Source organism: Drosophila persimilis, unplaced genomic scaffold (assembly GCF_003286085.1).
Source record: "Drosophila persimilis strain 14011-0111.01,24,50 unplaced genomic scaffold, DperRS2 tig00000000-arrow-pilon, whole genome shotgun sequence".
NCBI lineage: Eukaryota > Metazoa > Arthropoda > Insecta > Diptera > Drosophilidae > Drosophila > Drosophila persimilis.
The window spans coordinates 25,113,687-25,132,472 of record NW_020825288.1 but is presented as its reverse complement, the minus strand read 5'-3'; the positions used below and the strand labels follow the sequence as shown (position 1 = coordinate 25,132,472).

At 42.1% G+C, this 18,786-nt stretch overlaps 1 protein-coding gene across 2 annotated transcripts in view; it reads left to right on the top strand.

Annotated features, from left to right (window-relative positions):
• The window catches only part of LOC6591452 (transcription factor E2f1), a 41,772-nt gene that overhangs the window by 15,146 nt on the left and 7,840 nt on the right, over positions 1-18,786 (top strand). Inside the window, exon 3 of one of the 2 annotated variants that reach the window (XM_026995277.1) lies at positions 191-218. The gene's annotated coding sequence lies outside the window, so the exon portion shown is untranslated. Of the gene's footprint in view, positions 1-190; positions 219-14,155; positions 15,136-18,786 lie in introns of those variants that run through there. The other variant, XM_026995278.1, reaches the window with a different exon arrangement.

Here is an 18,786-nt window from a genome sequence, read left to right as displayed (position 1 = left end):
CTTTTGGCCTTAAACTTTTAACCATAGTCATTTCAAGATCATCAAAGTAAATCCTGGAAAAATGGACAATGTAGTGTTTAATTTAAGTTTGAGGGTATTCCTTCACTAGATCTATGAAAGTTTCCTTAAAAAAACTGTTTTGTTTCAAGTATTTCTCTAATGATCTTTCTGATTTTAATTCTACTTACAGATTGCTGCTTTTACTTAATAATTTGTTGGTAAGTGAGAAATTATAGCAAAATATGCTTTGTATGTGAACGATATTTATATAGAGATCCTATTTATAAATCAAAATCATATGTATCTATGGAGATAAGAGCATTCTGTAGAACTATCAGAACCAGAAATCTTCTATCGAGATCAGATATGTCTATATTATATTATTTAAACATTATCATGATCATTATCATGATTATCATTAACATGATCACAAATCAAAAGATCCCATAATAAGATGTGTATCTCAAAGGTTCCCTTAAGAATTACCCCTTTGGGAAGGGTGGGGAGGGGATCAAAGATTATCTCTCTAAATTGTAATTTGTAATTCCATAGATAACAAATCCTGTATGCAAACAAATTAGTTTTAAACTTAATTGCATGCAAATAAAAAGGGAATTTCTAGCATTCGATCTACACTTAACCTCCCGGGGAAACCACATTCGAAAAGGTTCAAGGGCTACCCAGGGCCACTGAACCGCGGAGAACAAGTCGAAAGCGAAAATGACTACATACGATACGAGTACTTTTTAGTGTTCGACAAACAACTAAACAAACAAATGCGAGAGGGAACAAGTTAACCCCGAATCGAGGGCCCGAAACGCTGGCGGGGACATTCGCGGACAAACATCAAAAAAAGATAAAAACTTGTAAGTCCACAAATGGACAAACCCCCGGACAAATCCCAAGAACGAGGATCCTTGGCTGGAGAGGAACTGGTTCTATGTCTGCCTGTGGATGTGAAGCTTACGAATCAATTTCTCCATCTATCTATTTTTTCACAGATTTGTTTGACATTCACTTGACACTTTGCTGTCCGCCAAAATGCATAAATTAAATGCATGCCGAATGGGAATGGGAATAGAAAATGTTCGTTCGTTCTCTTTTAAACCGAATGCTAATTAATCCCACGGGACAGACCGGCTTTAGGAATGGTTCTGGTACTGGGACTGGGACTGGGAGGGCGGGTCTGTCAGGGGAGGGATTTAATTCTGCTCTGATGATTTTCACACACACAAAAGCCGCCTCGTGTCTGTCGGGCATCCGAAACGGGGACACTTTTCCATACCTGAAGGAGGGTTGATGGGTTCTGTTCCCTGATCTCCCACCTTTAACCCGCTCTGATTTCTTCTGCAGATCCCATGCATGTAATTGCATATTGCATCAGTCGTACATCCTGCATCCTTCATCCTTCATCCTTCATCCTGCGTCCTGCATCCCTCCCTTCTGTCACCTTATTCCGGTCTGCGGCCCATAAATAATCTGTATTGATTTCGCACAGTTTTTCCGCCTTTCGAGTAAATGTTATTCCAAGATTTTCTTGACACGCGCGATAGATCTTCGCGTACCCCTAACCTCAAGGAAAAAAAATGGCAAAAAAAGTACAAGGATAATAGAGCCAGCTGTTCTCCTGGGCGCATTCCCTCGCATATCAGGAAAGGGAACCTACTGATTAGTTGTAACCGAGCAACAACCCTCTCGTCGGCGGACTCTGCTCTAATTTACAGTACCTTTTATTTGTATTTCCTACACGGAGAGGGTATGATACTCTCTCTGTCTCACTGTGCGGGTTATCATGTTATTCCACTCATCATCACCAGAAATTAAGGATCGTATCATTTTTACCACCAGAATAAAGAACGTAATTTCCCGTAGATGTTTCTCAGTACTCACGCGCGCCCTGCCCTTTTTTTTCAGTTCGGCGATGAAAATTTTTACTTTTAAAAACGGAAAAATGTTGCCTTTTCGAAAACGGGAGCAGCAATTTTTCAGACTATTTTGGGATAGCCAAAACCGGAGCCTGCCTGAATTTAAGAAGAATATATATAAAAAGTTCTCATTTTCCTTGATATTGAATCCAATTTTTATATTTTACGGCCTGTTAAACGCCATGCAGCAGCTCACCTCGGTTGTTTTTTTGCCCCGCCATAGAAAAGGCTCTCTTAAAATGTATGGTTTTCCAAGGTATTTAATGCTTCGGATATTTATTTGTATATCTTTTTTTTTATGCTTTTTTTTTGCACAGCAAAAAGTAAAATGAAAATTTGTTCACCCTATTCGGGGCTGTCTGGAGTGCCTGGTCCCCCGCCTAGGGGTTGTTGCAGCCCCTGCCACTGTTCTGCTGTTGCTTTAGTTTAGTTTAATTATTGGCTCAGTGCCGCCGCAGCCAGAACCGAGCCTCTGGGCAGCCTGAGCCAGGGAGCAGCCCTCAGCAGTCCGCAGTGGTGGTCCGCTCGGTCACCCTTCTTCTCAGCCAGAAGGGGCCATCGACATTGTTGTCGCTTGGCACATGTCAATGTGCCTGTGCCTGCTGCAATTGGACTTTGGCCTCTCGACAGAGTAGTTCTTTGAATTCTCCAACGGCAGGGCACAGTGGTTCCCATTTGGTTCTGGTCATGGATGTTTTTTTTTTAAGGTTGGGGTTGATATTCGTCTCCTGAAATAGAGGGATTTGCTGACTAGGAAACTTGTTATTTTCGATATCTGGAAATATCCGTTCGCTTATGGGCAATTCATACAGAAAAAAGTCATTTAACGATGGTTCCACAAGTGGAAGGATTGAGTATTGGTACCGTATTCTTTTAAAGAAACTTAATACAAAATAAATCCTTTTCCTTGTTAGTTTTTTCAGATAAATCCTCGAGCGATATCCTACATTCTATAGGAATTGCTAAACTTGGATTGGGGAGGTATTTCCCATAGTTAAATCCCTCCCATGGTTTCCCTACTATTCAAGTTTTTTCATCTGTTGATCAGTCCCCAAGCGAAAGAGCACTTTTGACCCAGTGTGCAGTGTGTGGTGCAGCGTGCTTCCCCATTTTTACAACTGCAACAGCAACCACTTTCCGTTTCCTGTTGGAATTGCAAGGGGAACACAAGCCGAACGACAACAGTCGCCTCGTCCAGTTCTAATGCTAGATCCTGAAGGCCCAGCGTGCCATCCATGTGGCACCCTCCTTGGGCCGGACAGGAACTTCTGTTGCATTTTGGCAGCAACAATTACAGGATATGGCCAACGCTAGCCAACGTAAATATCTTTAAAAAGGGGTGATACGAGAGAGAGAGAGAGATTGTGAGGTGTTGAGGTAATACCTCAACATGCAAAAAGTTACTGCGAAAAGAAGAAAGGAGTTGTAAGCTCTTTTCTTTGGGAGTCGAAACTACCGACACCCTATCAAAATATCACATTTTTGATTTGGAAAGTGGGTTACTTAAATATAGAATATGGAATATATGGATCAATGGCCCTGATTCGACGGACTTTTCCACCTCCAATGTGCATCGAATGGTTCAAATTTTCTATAAGCGAACGGATACAGAGAGTTGGGCTATCGAAATATCGATAACAAGTTCCATCACTAGGGGAACTGCCACTCAAGTCCTGTGGATATTTTTTGATGGAGACAAACAGCTTGTTACCCCGTTAAAGGGTATAGTAATTACCTGGCAGGGAGCTCTCTCAAGAAAAAGCGCGACATTTGCCGAGTGCGCTCCTCCCCCCAACACAGCACCCTCTCCCTCTCCGGCCTAGGGTAGAGGACCCTGTGTTGCGTTCCACTTTCCTACGAGACTGTCTGAAGTGGAAGGAGGAAACGAGGAGGACAAGAAGAAGCAGGCGAAGGAAGTAGCGAAAGAATTGGTTACTATGGAGGAGGGGTGCCTCTGCCTCTGCCTCTGCCACCGCCGCTGGACTCTGCTGCTACTCGTATATTTTTCTCCGTGTCGTGTAGTTTTTCTTCTCTTTTTTTTTGTATTTAAGGGTGCCTTTATCCACGTACCTCCTGTACAATTTTGCGCAAGCCTCAAGACGAGACCAGGTGTACGTACGGCGAGTGCGTTGTGGTGTGCCTCTTGTTGCTACCTTCCACTTCTGTTGCTGCTGCTGCTGTTGCTGCCACTTCTTGTTCTTGCCACATTTCCACCTTTTTCCACAATAGGTTTTATTTCTTTTTGGGACATCTGCCTGCCTGCCCGTGTGCCGTGATTTCTTCTGGGGCTCACTTCCGTTTCCAGGCCAGGAGGAAGCTCCCACGCTTGGCGAGTGGATCCCCACTCTGGGAGCCCGCGTTCTCTGCCGGCTAATTGCAGTGTGTCCTGTACTGACTGTTGTCCTTTCCTGTGTTCATAGGAACAGAACACGTAACCAGAACAAGAACTACTCCCGTACAAACAAAAGGCGATCGCGCTCTCACTCTCGCTCTAAAGATTTACTGATCGAAAGAAGAATTTCCAAGAATTTCGTGAATGGGAAAAACAAAAGCGCAAGCAGAGAGGACCAACAGATAGAGATACAGAGAGAGGGAGAGGGAGAGACGACGAACGAAAGAGATCTTCTACCTATGGAATGGGACCGGGACCGGGACCGACCTCAGCCTGAACCTGAATCTCAACTTGGGACATTTGAGGCTGCCGCCGCCTTGCCGCCTGGACTGGACTTGGACCAGGTCTTGGTCTTGGTCTTGGTCTTTCCATTCCTCTCAGATCTTATGAATGTACTTGGTACTTGGCCCGAAGGTTTTTCAGAAGGGGGAAGACCAGCTTTTGTTGTCTCTCTCTCTCTCTCTCTCTTTGGCTGTGACTGTGGCTCCTCTCGTTATTGTTACTTAAAATAGTTGAAAATGAAACGAAAGAAGAAAACGTGAGGTGTCTCGAGAGTATCCCAAATTTGAAAACCGGTGTCCAGAGACCATAACCCCAGCACCAGTGCCAAATGGTAGTCCCAGTCCTTCAGGTAGTCCGTAGTCCACACTCCTCTCTCTCTCCCTCCCTGAAGACCTTCCTACCGCTCTCAATCTCTCTCTACGGTTAATGATCAACACTCTAATCAAGCCTGGCCAGTGGACGGTCGGTAGTTATAAATTAAGGGGAAGGTCGTGGTCATAGAATGGTCATGCTAAGGCCAATGGCTCTATTGATGGATTAACCAGAGGGGAATTGGATCCACTAGTAGTTGGGAACCCCCTTTTACTTCACAAAGATTTAGATTGGATTAGAATCGGATTCAGCAAGGAATGGTATAATATATTTGTTTCACAAGAAATACTACCTACTTCACTTCAAATAATTCATTTACAGCCAAACAATTTATTTTTGAAGATATATCCAGCCAATAAAACCAGATACTAATCATGAAAATTGTCCAATGAATGATAAAGGTAGGTGAGGCAAATCAAAGGCCATTTTCTGTTTAGATTTAGTTATAATCTTCTCTCTTCCATTCGTGTTATGAAGTGAAAGATGTTGCTTCCAATGCTTCTTTTATTATAGCGTGTCTCCCCATAGACTATCCTGCAGAAGGTCTTTCTTTTCCTTGGGATTCCATCGTGAGTTTTCTTGGGATCTTTTTTGCACCCAAGGCTTTCTTATCATAAACAAATCTTGTTTTGGGTCTATCTCTTCTCATGATCCTTCAACAGATGTTTGAGTAGCTCTAAAGAATCTCTCGCTCTTTCCCTCTTTGTGTCTCTCTCTATAGGTAATTATCAACACTCCAAGTTTTCATTGATTTCCTCAAGTGTTGCTTGTTGGTTTTGTGGGATCGGATCTCTTTTCAGGGCTCTAAAACCCACTTGGACTTCCAATGATCTCTTGGCCGCGCAGGCCTTATAGAGAGGTCTTATATGATGATATTTCCCATTCCGGCTGCCTTTCTGTATATTTTCTTACTCTCTTACTGCTTCGTACTCCCCTTTTTGTGGCATGCGCTAAGGAGGTTTATTTTATTTCCCTGTAGTTGGAAGCCATAAAGCAACAACAACGACAACAACGTGAACGCATGCGGCATGCGGCATGCGGCAGCTGCAAACTATTTCTCCTTCAGAAACACTCACACACATACACAGGCAATACGTCAGTCTGTCTGTCTGTTGGTCTGTCCCTCAGTGAAACTCCTCTCGTCCTCTCGTATCGAACCCGAATGCAACGCGCGCGATGTGCGAGCAATGTCCTGGGCAGCCTGTACCCATCCGCAGGACACATCCTTCGCAGACTGGTATGTACAGTAGGACAGGCCTACTGTCACTGTCCTAGCTGTCATTACACTCTTGAAGAGCAGACCGGAGCGGTATTCCTATGATTTTTGACCAGATGTCAATCCTAAGAAGGAAGGATATACGACATAAAGTTTAATAAATTAATAACCAACGATTGTACAACAAAACCTTCAATAATGAAGAAACACAGCCGTATATAAATTCGATACTCGGTTTTTAAATCGAAGTTAAAGCCTTAAAATTGCAGCCCTTTTCCTCTGCCTTAATGGATGGATTACAGAATGGATTGATTTTTTCAAGGGCATCCCCAATAGCGACCCCCTTGGATGGTGGGGTCTAGACTAGGAATCTCATCCTCGAAAATAGAGAGAGGGTGCGGTGCGGGTGCCCAGACAGCCAGACAAGTCATCTCCTGTTTCATATCCGCTCTGCTGAGCGTCTCTCTCTCTCACTCTCTCTGTGTCTCTGTGGAATCTCAGCCATAAACTGATTAAATTTTTAAATTACTTATCTCACTCGGTGTCTCTCCGCTGCTCCCCCTCTTTACTCTATAATTTCTTTGCCAATCAAAAAGCTGCACGGGACGGGACGGAACGGGACGTGTCCTGGCTTGTCCCTGTTATTAGGCAAGTACCGATCTGATTTCTGATTTCTGGTGGTGTTCTTTCATTTCCGTTTGATTTCGTTTGCTTTTGTGGGAGATTTGCATGGGACGGGTGGAGTGGTTTCTTGGTTCTTGATGGTTCTTCGTCGGGGGTTCAATGGACCTAGAAAATAGCCCAGCAATTAGCACCTGTCCACATGATTATCACGATAATAATCGTTGGAAACGTGATCATCTGGTCGAAGAAGAGGAACCCTTGAAGCAGGACGGACCCGCCGAAGAATATGAACCGCTGATAAAAGAGAGACCCGCTCTCATTCGTCTCTCTGTTGCGGGCACTCCCACTCTCTCTTGTTTTGTGACTCTCGCGACTGCACTTCCGCAGAAGTAGTCGGGAGTCGGGAGCCGGGGTCGGGTCATTTAGTCAATCAAAAGGAATCCTTGGAACAATAGAATGAAATCCTTAGCCCTAGACGTCGTCACATACCCAGCTATTGTCCAACTTTGTTTTAGGGTAGAGGAAAAGAGAGAGACAGAGAGAGAGAGAGAGCTTTAAAGGTTCTCCCTCTGGTGCATTATCCTCCCTTATTGTTTTTGTTTTTCTTATTCCTTGCATTCCTTTTCGTACGTACGCCCCGTTACTTGCGCACTCTCTCTCCCTCTCTCTCTCTCTCTCTGTGTGCATACGCTAGCCCACTCTTACGCACACACACACACGCACACGATCGCTCCCTCTGTCTCGCTCTCTCTGTGTCTCTGTGTCTCTGCCTCTGCAATTGCATTCCTGTTTCTCTCTCCACTGCCGCTGCCTGGCCTTCTACTCTTTCTCTTTTCGGGTCTCATGGCAAGAACTCTACGCAACATTCATTTACAAACCGAACGCAGCAGAAAGTGGAAGTGATCCTCTTCCTCTGATCACTCATCGTTGATCCGATCCGAACCGAGTGCGCGTTCTATTTGTTGTTGTTTCATTTACCCGGAACATGACGTTGTTTCTGTTGTATCATAATAATAATAATAATACTGCTACTAATCGATCCTCAGTGAAACCTTAAAAAAAGTTACAAATCGAAATGTTACCAACCAAGATGTTCTGTGGAAAGATGTATCTATAAGATACAATCCGCTCACCAATGTTCCAAAACACACATACCAATGCATTTGGCGGACCACCAACCAAGGATTACAAACGAAATACCCGAATCATGACACAAATATAACCCCCAGAAAATTAATCATTTCTATCAAATCACAAATGAAAAAATTTAAATATAATTTTCTGTTTCTATTAAAAAATTTTCAACTAAATTGCAATACAAAAACATTTCTTTCAAGTCATCTTTTTGTTAATTATTATTTAAAATATTTCACATGTTAAACATTTAACGTTTTCTTCAAAATCTCATTAAGTTTTAAGTGTTTCCCCATTTTTAAATTTGAAATTATCCATCATTCTTTAATTAACTAATTTATTATTCCAAAATTTCTTCTTTGAAGAACTGTTCTTTATTTAGTAATATTTAAAAAAAAAGCCAAATTCTTTTAAAGCAACTTAAACGCTTATTATTAATTTATTAAGATTCAATTACGTTTTGCCAATTACATTATTAATCAGAAATTATATAACACAAATTATTGCCGCCCAAGCAAAAATACTTTGGATTACATTTCAAAATTGTTCAAGAGCCTTCAAAGCGTGGAAATGCGTAAGTTAAAAAGAAAATCAAAATCTACCATTTGTCAGGGAAATATAATTAATTTTGAACCCATTATGGTGCAAACATTTCTGCTTTCCTTCTTATTTACCTTTACTGCTAAGCCACACTGGGAAAACGTGAGAGAAGCAGATGTTCTACTGCTGTCTCTTCCAGAATTTCAAATATGAAAAGATTTGAAGAAAGATAGCAACTTTTGAAGGCGTTTAAGAAAAGAGAACCCCAAATATTTCCCTTAATTTTGTTAACTATGATTATTTCTGTGAATCTCTTCCTCTGTAATTGGATTTGTTCTGATTTGTCTCTCAAGTCTTCCCCTTCTAAGTAGAATCTTTTGTCTTATTTCTTCTGCTGTCCCCACACACGTTCATTCAATTTCTTTGCACTGTTTTGTTGGGGTTTCTACTTAAATGTAAATGTATAATTAAACAATAATAAGAATTCCATTTTGTTGGAAGCAATTTCATGGCTTAGACAGAGATGGGCTAACCGAGCGCGATAGTAGGAGTGAGCGAGCGAGTGAGTGAGAAGAGAAGTTCATTGAACGTCGGGGAGATTCGACGGTAGAGTCCGAAAAGTCAGAGCCACAACGAACCAAAAAACCAACTCGAGGTTTTGGGTCGACTGGGTCTGTCCGTTCCCAAAACGTTGTCTAACCATATAAAGTCTGTCTCAGAAAGTATCTGTCTGTGTGTGCTGTTGAGTAATCGTACTCGCAGTTAGGGCGGACAGGTAGGCAGTCCAGTTTTACTGTGGATACTATATACTGGAGGGGGGTAATGGGCTGGGGTACGCCTGGAAAGTGGGGTCGCACGTCTCAATGTCGATCGTTGAGCAATGCTAATCGCAATTTGTAGTCATTGTTTTTGTCATTTTTAAGCTGTTTTTTCAAAACAACAACCGCAAGAGTCAGTCTGGAACTGAGACAAATATTTACATATGTGAAGGAAATCTTTTAAAATTGGGAAATTTGGCGGAGGTTCCTTTTATAACGATTAAATGAGTAAATTTCTTCAAATTAGTTACGTAATAATGATGTTGTTAGTGGGAGATTCCATTAAATAATAATCGTATAAAATATATATAAATTATTATGCAATTTGTAATACATTTATTTATGTTATTTTGCTATGGATACCTGTTGAATCATCCTCTTGGTGCAGCATAAAAGTCAAACTATCTTCATATAAGAAATATCCCTAATGGGTTTCCTTAAATTATTTTCCAAAATAATACTTAGGTATATGGTTTTTTTTTGTCCTATTTTGGCAACAGATGTTGGAAATTCGACTAATTTTAATCATTTATATCAAATTACATTGAATATTAATTTAAATGAAATTCTGTATTTATTTAAATTTGATACAGCTGATATTAAATTTATATTCAATTTGACAGATTTTTAAAAGATAAAGCATATGAAATTAAATTAATTTGTATGCAAATTGCATATATTTTTGCCATTTAAACGTAATTATAGTCTTTGTTCGAATCGGAAGTGGCCATTCGCTTATGGGAAACTTTTACAGCCGCTTGGCTCCACCTTTAAGGCTGATCCTAGCTAAAATCCTCTGTATTCTATAATTCTAAAATACATTCACATTCAAATCAAATTAATGTGCAATTTAGAGGAAATGCAGTAAATGGATATTACGTAAAGGTGCTATAAAGGGGGGCAAAAGCTTAAGGGTGAATCAGAAAAAGGAGACACAAATCCATTTGAGGCGGGCAAATTCAATAAATGTTTGCCGCAAGTCAGACTCAGGGGGGAGGCAGAGGCAGACACGGCAGAGCCGTTGCCTGCGAATGGGGTCCACCCCAATAAACAGGCAGCAGCAACAGCAAAAGCAACAACAAAAGCAAGCATCATCATTTCTCTGACTGGCATTCTGTCAAACATGCAGCGACGTCGCCGTCAACTTTAACATTCGTCTTGGCTCTCCTCCGGGGCCCACCGCCGCCCTTTACGTTCCTCTCCTCTCGTTTCACTTTTATTTTCAACTTTGAATATCGCTACAGAGAAAGAGAGAGAGAGAGAGAGAGCGCGAGCGGGGGGAGAGATTCTCAAGTACTATGGTTTTCTTGCTGATTGCACTCCCTGCCGCGCCGCGGCTTCCTCTGCCGCCTTCCTCTCTTTCATTTCCCATATTTCTACACAGTAGACGTCGCTCTATGGTTTGGTGGGGAAGCGTTTAGTGGGGGGAGGTGACTGTGTGACTGGAAGGCTGAAAAAATGTCTTGCACCCCACAAAAGCAACGGTGAAGGGGTTGCTGCTGCTGCTGCTGTCGCGCTGTCTGCATGGTTTGACGTTGACGTTGACGACGGCGACGGCGACGGCGACGCTGAGGAGGCTGATGAATGCCTGACGCCAATTCCTTCGGGTCCTTCTCTCTCGTTCTCCTTTCCGTGTCCTGCAAGTCTTGAAAAAGCTGCCGGCAATATCCGTCTGGTAGCTACAAACAAATTGATTATAATCGAAAATCCAATAAAGGTTTCAACTTCCGTAATCATCTGTAACGTTTTATTGCATTAAATTTACATTTTATTCACCATTTCCAGACAGACATTTCCGTTACTATTTCTTCCATTTTCTCTTTCCGACTCGAACTCTACAAACTCTCCAGAGCATTTATCCCTACCCACTTTCTGCGATACCAGAATGTTCCACAAAACTCTTGAATTTCATTATCGTTTGAGTACAAAATGTGTTCTTTCCCTCAAATTCTACGTTGGGAACTCCCCAGAGAACCTGAGCATTCCAGCGTTCCAGTCCACAATCTGGAAAGAATCTTCAAAGATCACAGCATTTTTCTTTCATTTCCATGTCTACAAACTCTCCAAAGCAACTACTGAAGAGCTACAGTAGGAAGGAACTTCCTCTATGGGTTTTTTTCTATAATATTCCTAGTCTCCAATGCCTGATCAGTTTTGTTTGTCTGTCCACACTTTCCTTCTCTTCACTCCTCTTTCCATTCCATTCCATCCTTCTCTTCTGCCTTTTTCGTTCTCAAACGTAATCTCCTTTCCTGTTTTCAATTTCTATTAATTTTTTTTCGAATTTTTTTTGTCCGTGTTCCCATATATATATAGTTTTTTTTTGTGTCTGCCTGGCAAGAACTTAAGGATGTTATCCTTTTGGGGAAGGCTGAGACTTTTTCTGAGACAGAGGCACGCACACACATACAGAGAGACAAACAGACAGAGACAAGAGACAGTGACACCGTGAGTGTAATTTTTTTCGCATTTCTCATAAACCCGACCAGACGACAATCAGAGCACTCCCTCCACCCCACACACCACAGCACAGCACACCACACCACACACACACAACCCAACCCCACCCCTGAAGAGTGGAACTTTGGCCCCTTCCATCTGGCTCTGCTGCCGCTCCTCCGATGCCTATGTCGCCGCTCCGCTCTTTTCTGCACTCTGCATATGCAATTAGAGTATCTCTATGGCTGGATTTTTTTCCTCGAGGGAGGGAGAGAACTTCCCACGATCCTGGCTTGGACTTTTGTACTTTTGCGCAAGACAGTTTTTATTTTCTTTTTATGTGTGTGGAGTGTCATAAATACTTTTAATTAACTGGAAGTGCGTGTGTTCATATGTATGTGTGAGTTCCTGCCTCTATCCATTTGTCTTTGTGTGTGTGTGTGTGTCACTCCCTCTAGATCCAGTTATCGATGAATTCACTAGCTACCGGGTGACTAAAAATACGATTTCTACGAGTTAAAAGCTAATTTCGAATTAAATATAAAAGTAAACAGCTGATGTTATTCAATATGAAGCTCTTCAAAACGTATGATATTTTCCAAATTAACTTTTTAACTGTGAAGCTCTTTTTTCCTTGTTTTCCAGATGCATGTATGTATAGTACATAGTATTGTGATACTTATCCAAAGAAATAGTTAAATTAGTTAACTATTTAACTTGTGACTGGTTCGACATTCGATTCCACGAAGAAAGCCTTGATAGGTTAGCGGTAGGCGGTGAAGTAAGTGGTCTACCACTACCTACAGCTTTCCACGTGTGAGATAGATCTCTCTCTCTCTCTCCCACAACCCCTTTTGCTTCTGTGCGTGATCCGTTTTTAAGGCGTATTTACCATAATTTGCTTGATTTTTTTTCATTACGTCTGCCTTTGTGTTATAATTTTTAGGGCCACAGACGAGTGACAATACAGGGGCATAGATAACCCCCACTACCCGTGCCCGTGCGCTGTGGCCTGAGCATATATTTGAGCAGATGTTATTTCACGCAGTTTTTTCTGTGGATCAATGAACTTTCGGAGTTATCCAAAAGTTGGGTTTTAGAAACATTTTTGCATCTGCATGAAAATTGGCAACGTTGCTGCCTCCGTCTCTCAAGCATGCAACACTTGGTCCACAACAGATAAAGATATGGGGTCCACAAAATGGTTGTTGTTGTGGGTGCGGTAACAGCGAGTGCACGTCATCGACCACTTCCGTTTGGAGCATTTCGTAGCCGGCATTTGACTGTGTTGAGTGGAGGGATTGGGAAGGGGGTTTCCGTGTCCCAGTCCGAGTCTGGCTTCCACATGCCACAGCTTACAATACGTTCCACACACGCCCGCTGTTAGTTTCTCTCTCTTGTCTGTGACCAAGAGAACGAAAATGTTAAAATGTTAACATAAGTTAGCTGTAAGAGATAACAAATGTTAAATAAGTTGTTCTTCTCTTATTTTACTTCCTAATTTCAATTTGATCACTTTACAACCAATCAAAATTTTTGAAACAATGCGGAAAATGTTATAGAATCAATCACCTATTTGTTCGCCAAAGTTCCGTTCTAAAATTATCAATGAGAACAAATATATTTGAACAATTTCATCATTCCATTAGCTTTCATTTTAAAGGTGTATAGAAGAACATAAGGTATAAAAACTTCCAATCGCACAGACCACTTTTGCTTACAAAAAATTCTCCAGCAACATGCTGCGCGGATTGTGCAACATTCACCAGCAACATGGATCAGAACTAAAAACAGAACATTTGCACAGGGCAACATTTGAAATACACCTGTAAACAAAGAAATATATAAAAATGTATGTTGTGATATCTCTCTATTATCTCTCTATTATATAAAAAGTTTTGGTTCGTTTTACTCAGTCTTGCTCATATCGGCGTGAGAGTGGTGAGTGTAGCGAGTGGCGGTTTGCGCACGAACGAAGCGAGTGTGGGGGGCTTGCCCCCAGTCAGTAAATATAAAGCTACAACTGTTCCTCACTGGTAGTCGTGCTTTCTGTTTGTTGTTGCTGCTGATTCGCCGACGATGTCGCCGTGGTCGCCGCTGCCGCTGCCGCCGTCGCGAGTGAGTAAAAGAAAACGAAAAGCGACAGCTACAAAAAAGAATACAAGTGACGTCACGGAATGGGGAGTATAACTGCCGGTTGCAATACAAAAAATACTACAAAAATCACATCTCCGCCCGCCGCCGCCGCCGTACTGTTGCCTCATGGATTACGTTTTTCGTCAGAACCAGTCTTACGTTCGGCGTAACGGTGGAAGTTACGTTTTCTCTGGCCCAAAACTAACGTAACGCAACACGCTCTCTCTCTCGCTGTGTCTTTTGGTTTAATTCTCCCTCTCCCTCTCCCTCTCTCTCTCTCTCTCTCTCTCGGTGTGTTTCTCTGTGTGGATTTTGTTGGTTTTTGCCGGTTGCTGCTGTCGTCGTGGCTGCGACTCCAGGCGGCACTTTTCGTTTACGTGGTGGCCCATGAAGTTCGGTGCGCTCCGTTTCGTCTCGCTGTATCCTCCCCCCACACCCGCAGCATGTGAGAAAAAACTGGGCAAAGAAAAGAAAAAAGAAACCAATCAAAAAACCAAAAGACTGCCCTGCAAAAACACTACAACCGTAATTATTTAAATAGTAATATTAGTAAATAGTAAGAAGAGTGCGCGCGCGCGTGTAACAGTTATGTGATATCTACAACAAAAACAACAACAACAACAAAACCCCAACCAACAAACCAACAACACGAATAAGTAATTTTTTGTAACTGCTGACGTCACACACCGCACGCCCCGTCTGTCGCCATCGTAGTAAAAATTTCCCACACTCTCCAAAGCCCCCCACTCACGCACTCGCTCGCACACACACCCGGAACAAACACCCCGCATCGCACACATGTTGAGAAGGAACATTTTTGCGCATTAGAAGAGGTGGAAGAGAGAGGAGAGTGTGGAGTGTGCAGAGAGTGAAGTGAAGGTGGAGCAGAAAGAAGAACCGTACCAAAGTGACGGAAGAGAAAGAACGATCATCAGCAGCACGAAGAAAAACTGCAAATATGTATATGAAACGTGTGTGATATTCAATGGGAAAGAAGAGGAAGCAGAGCGGCAAAGCAGTGGTAGCGGAAGAAGTGGAAGTGCTGCCAGCGACAACGTAGGCAGGCAGGCAGCAGAGGTGAGAGCAGCAGACCGGCATTGGTGGTGTTGTGTGTGATATATAAAAAACCGAAATATGTGAAACGGAGAAAGGAAAGGAGAAAGCAGAAATCAACGGAAGCAAACAAAATAAAACCAATAGAAAAGGAAACAACAAAAGCGGACGAAAATAAGCCTGTCCAAAAATTCCAATTTATAGGTGCGTTCAGCTATATGTGTTTACCTAATAAAAAGCGGAATGAGAATTCCTCTCAATTAATCATTCTTGCAGAGTTTACTTTTCTCATACAATGCCTAAAGCACCCATAATAACCTTTAAACGTACTGATATTATATAGCCACCCGAGGCGGCACTCCCCAATGTGACAGGGTTCGTTCCCGTCGCTCTACTTGAAATACCTGGAGATAACGTCCCCAGAAGTAATGTGTTGTCCATCATTTTAATGTTTGTTTAAAGCAATCGTGAGTGAGAGAGGAATTATATTCCGGCGCCATAAGCTTTCCAGTTGTAACTGCTACTCGAAGAGTAGACTAAGTAGAACACTCTTTTTAACCCAAGATGGTCATGGTTCGTTGAATCGAAAGAAGATTCCTTATAATTCGAAACACTTGTGGACTTGCGAATCAACTAAAGGGTGTGGTAACCACAAAAATTCAGTAGTTTGTTTCATTTAAATTAGATCTTTACCCTTGAGGAAGGAAAACCCTTGAGTTGGAAACTTTGATTTACGTATTTTGTGAAATTAGTTTGACTTTTATCAACATTTTCCGGGGCCTAATCTAATACATATGTACCACCTAATCGCGTGTATGTACAGAGAACAGTCTCGGACATGCATGTACATACATGCTCAATCACTGGTACACGCGTACCGTCGGCGGCATTGCTCGAATGTGCTCGGATGTGGACGATGTGTGGGCCCCTGTTATCATGCTGCCAGTCATATATTCGATTGAATCTTATGCGTCATCATTCCAGTGGGCAGGCCGTTAAATATACTCTGCACATATGTACTGCATTTCTATGTATCTTGAGGGTACACAATAGTATGGGGTACTTCCCCGAACTGTGGAAACCCTACAGACCAGAGACCATCTGCTTGGCCGGCACCGGCATTGGCATTGGGTTTGGTTTCCATTCCCACCATATATTCGCCAGGCGAATCTCTTTTTGTTTTGCAATATGTAGGCGAAATATATTTGCGACGCATTTTATAAGCCACTTTGCTCTCACTCTCCGTGGATCTCTTTTACTCTCTCTCTCTCTCTCTCTCTCTCTCTGCTGTAAAGCCCATTTTGCAATTATTTTTGGCTTTCTCAGACGCGACTTGGACTTGACGGGGTAGTGTTAGATTACAGTGTAGTGTTGGTTAACAGTGTACTGTAAGGGCCACCTTTTCTGTCTCACGTGAAAATAGTTAGGTTTTGTGTCGGAGACCTCCGCTATCGCAGTTGATTGGCAGTTTTGGGTTAAGCTTACAATTATCGTGGGCAAACAACTAGTGAAACCGTAAAGAGCATTAGGCTAAGAGTAATTGGTAATTGGCTTAATGAAATGCAAAAAAAATTGCGGATAAAAGCATGCTAAAGCCGCAATAGAATCCACAAGAATGGCAATGTGGATTGCATCTGTCAGCGGCTAGAAAGAATAACAGCTGTTATGCCTACGAGAGAGACTCTCAGCATCCCAGCACACACGCACACCTGCACTAAATTCTCTCTCACTCACCAATACAGGCACCGTGGGATGTTGGACGGCGCGCAATACACAAAAATCGTGTTCTGCTCAATGGCTGCAATCGTTGTTGTTTTTTTTCTTTTGTGGATGGTGCTTAACACCTTATAGTATAGTATAGTATATGTATATATGTATGTAGTATATACTTGTAGTAGGCACTGTTTTTACTTTATTTTTTATTGTATTTGCCTCTACTTTTTCCACTGCGCATGCAAAATGATGTGCAAAAAGAAAGCGAAACTTTTTTACGCCACAGCAGCAGCGGTGCTTGTTGTGTAGGTGCTGGTGTGTGTGTATGTGTTTGGAGCGCTGCTTGGAGCCTATGTGTGTGCGCAGAACGGCTTTGAGGTGTGTGTGTGTGGACAGCGGTGTTTTTTTTATTAGTATGTGTGTCTGTGCGTCTGGTTGAGTTGCATTAAATATTTGTAAATTCATAATTAAATGCATAATTAATGCAGTGTAAATAGCATTGTTAATAAATGAATAACTGTAAATGTCATGCCTGAAAGAGATCATGGATTGCTGCTTAAACAACCGTTATGTTTGCAATATTAATCCAGGAAATTAAGAGCGCCTTGGGGCCAGTGCAGAGGGAGAACCACACACACAAACACACACACACAGACAAGTGGAATAAGATGACCAAAGGAATGCATACCTCCACCTTGTATACACTACACCTTGCAAACTGCTTTTCTCCTTCTGGCTCTTCATCTCGTTTCTTTTTCTCCCCTTCGTTTTGTTACCTTTACTAATTTGAAATAAACACAGAGGCGAGACAAAAAGAAAGACCAGAGCAGAGAGGGAGAGAGAGAGAGAGAGAGAGGACGCATTGCGTGCCTTGAGCCGCTTGACTGCTTATCTCTCTGCCTACGCCACTGCTTGCTTGGTCCCGCTATTTACTTGGGCACCGCCACAATTTTCTAGCCTCTCAATAGGGAGAGGAGAAGAAAAGCCAGAGAACAGAACCGAAGCAGTAGAGAGCAGAGCAGAGTTGGTCTGTGCGCTCTGTTTATTGAGAAAAAAAAACAACGAAATACCGCATGAAAACTAACTGCAATAGTGTATCGAATGTTATTTACCCCTTTGTAGTAAAACTCGATATCAAATGTGATACATTTTTGAAGACCCATTATACTGATTATTATTAGAAATTCGAATCGTGTGACTGAGGATTTTTTCCAACATCTAATTATTGTATTAGTACATATACCCACTCTTGGCAAGGGTATAGAAAGCACTGTTGTTGTTTTCTTGTTATTTACATTTGCTGTTCGTTGTAGGCCACATTTTCCACGTACATTTCCCTGTTTGCATAATGTTATTTTCCTCTCAGTCTCTTCCCCCCTTTGCCTGTCATTTGCTTTACTTTTGTGTCTTTGTATTTGTCGCTGTTAGATAAATATTTGATGAGATGACGGACAAGTGCACTTAGAAGTTGTTTTTTACGATATTCGAGGGCAGGTACATTTTGAGAGGTCAACAGATACAGATACAGATACAGATCATTGGAGGAAGAGTTTCCAGATACAATTTGGAGCCCCCGCACCTTTTTGTGCACTTGTGTTTTTCTTGCTAAAACTTCGTATTCTTCTTGTTGCTGCAGTAATTTTATACGTTTCACTGTAATTTTATATGCGAAATATTTCACAAAAATATTTCCAGCTACTTGTTTTGCATTTTGCGTGCGGGGATCAAAAGAAATTTTAAATTGGAAATCTCAATCGGCTGGGAGGACCTACCAAGACCTACCTGGGAGGATGCCCCGAACCCTTTTTGTTGTTTTTTTGTCGACTGCCTCTCTGTCGTCATTCACCTTTTGTCCAGCCCCCATGGTTGTGCACCGACAAACAGTTCTTCTTTTGGAACCAAAGAAGATGAAGCGCGGTAGTGGGAGAGTGGGAGAGAGAGTATACAATTTCCTTGTAGAAGATTTGAATTACCTGTAGTGTTCGTTCGTCTGTAAGCAGATACCGTTTTTTCTGCACACATGGACACACACACTCACACACGACACGGCTACACTGAAATCATTACGAAGCGAAGCTTTTTTTTAGTTTTTGTAGAGGGTGGCGGAGGAGGAGTTGAGTTGCCGCCAACGCCACCTTGGAA